The following is a 2,419-nucleotide window of genomic DNA, read 5'->3' as shown; positions in this document are numbered from 1 at the left end:
ACCATCTACAATTTTTTGAGGACTTTAATTGGTCACAGTGACTGTCAGCTTGAAATCCAGTGTCTAATGGAGCCAACAATTAGACCTGTCTCTGTGTACCCAGGTGATTTACATATCATTATCCTATTTGCTTTCTGCATTCAAGAATCTCATCTTTCATTATTGATCTCTGTTAGTTTTACAAGTACCAGCTTGTACAGAGTGAGTAAATTTGAAATAGTGATTTCCCATGTTCTTGAGTGAGTTGACCTGGGTCACCACTAAAACTTTTCCTATGCTTTTTCCCTCAAGCTTTTAATAAAAAGCACTGCAGAAGTTGTACACTTCTTAAACCAAGCCTGGTCCACTTGTCAGTGCCTGATGGACCATCGTTTGAGAATCTACTGCGCCGGAAACAGTGCTGCAGTAGAAATGCATCCATATTCTTGTTTTCCCAAAAAGAATAAATAATCTGACAACTATTGAAAAGTGAGTTCATTCTTGTTTATTAACATTGGTATCATTGGTCTCTTGGCTTATATTTAGCTGTCTTCCAACAGCAGATTTATGATATCTGAATTCAGTTGTCATGTTAAGCTCGAGAAATACTAGTAACAGTTATAACCATACCATGGTGACCAGGGAAAAAAAAGATATTTTGATTATTTTGAAAAATTATTTTGTGAAAATACAGACAGGCAAGTAAAGAATATTGGAACGATTGGCTTTCATATTTAGTCCTACATAAATCCATGGTAAAGCTTTTACTACAACGAATCTAGATATGGCTTCAGGAATATTATTAGTAGGATCTAAGGCTTCGCTTTATGACATCTCTAGAGGCAACTCCGCTTCTGTTCAGCCAAGCAAAGGATGTTTTTGGAAGCCATCCCAAGCAAGTGATTTTGCAAAATTAATGCATCTACTTTGTGTGAAGTGATAGCCACGTACTGAGTGTCTTTCTTCCTTGGCAATGACTCATAAAATTTTAATGTGGATGACACTTGGGGAAGGAACCATCATTTTTTCCCTGTCTTTGTCCCAGTGTCTCTGCTGTGGTCCAGATAAGGAGTATCTTTGGAAGCCATTCCATGCCACTGCTTGGGAAACAGGAGCGGATCTTTTCAGAAGACAGTCAAATCACAGGGAGACCTGTGTAGCAGGTTTTGTAGAATATTTGCAGTTTTGGTCCTGGTTTGGGGTGAAGCTCTTTTGCATTGATTGCATAGTGCAACTGTGTTAAAGTTTTGTTTCCCTCTGATACTGATGTGTTCACATCTAGGTTACTACAAACAGCTGGAAGCACCTGCATTTCCAAAAAGAAGTTCTGAGAAAACCAGTATGAATAATGAACTAAGCAGAGATAATGACTTGGGGAGGGGGACAGGAATGTGAGTCAAAGAGCCTTCAAAGAATACCTGCCTTAATCCATGGTTGCTAAGGGGAATAGAAGTAAAATGATGGTTTCGGGGAATGCTGAAGAGAGTAATTCTGACATATGGAAGAAGAATGAGGAACAGAGAATTGGGCTTAATGGCAGGAAAAATTTCCTCACTGTAAGGCTTATTAGGTTGTGCTGTTGTCAGGAAATGGTGGCAGTCCCATTCTATGAAGAATTTAAGACTGGACAAAGGGAGCAATTCCTGTAATGATATAAAAGGATGAGAACATCTGTCAGAGCCATTTAATGTTTTGTTGCTTTGCTTGATTCTTTTATGTAGGTGGTATCACCTGGTTTTCACTTTAAGTGCTCTTATGTCCTTTTGTGTTCTCTTTGGGAGATAACGGCATTAGCAGAAAGGCAGGGCTTTGGAAGGTGCAAAATGTGCCTCTTCCACTGATGTTATTTGGTGCTGCGGACACTCAGCATTTCTGCAAATCAGGCCTCCAGCTATTCTTGTTCATATTCGGGAACATTCAGGGCTTATTGATGGCCTGTGTGAAAACAGTGCTCTTTTTATTGTAGAGGAGGCATGAAAGCAACCAGATGGCTCGTGATACACGTAACATCACCTGTAATAGCTGTAATGTAAGTGGGGTTTTGTTTGGTTGTTTTTATCTTCCGAATCAGTATGTCAAGGGCATAAGATGACAGGGAATTATTTGACCACTGGTGATTTGGCATTACAACAATATGGCAGATTTATGAAAGGAAAACGGTTAGACTTATGTAGTAAATAAATTTTTATCAAGCTCTAGGTTCTGGTTTCAATGATCTTTCTCCCCAGAGGTGATCCCTCTGCAAGTGGATGCTCACATTTAGTATCAGCCCTTGTCTTCAACAAGCCTGAGCTATGTGGTGTAACCCCCCCCTTTTTTTTTTTACCTTGTAATTTTTCACCAAAGCGAGCCATCTCATGTTTTCTTCTTGTAGCAGCACTTTCTGAAGGGATGATCAGCAGTAAGCTTGTAGGCGGATGAAGGAGGAGGGCAGGCATAG

The sequence above is a fragment of the Pterocles gutturalis genome, unplaced genomic scaffold, assembly GCF_000699245.1.
Source record: "Pterocles gutturalis isolate BGI_N339 unplaced genomic scaffold, ASM69924v1 scaffold24841, whole genome shotgun sequence".
Classification (NCBI taxonomy): domain Eukaryota; kingdom Metazoa; phylum Chordata; class Aves; order Pterocliformes; family Pteroclidae; genus Pterocles; species Pterocles gutturalis.
This window is presented reverse-complemented; position numbering follows the sequence as displayed.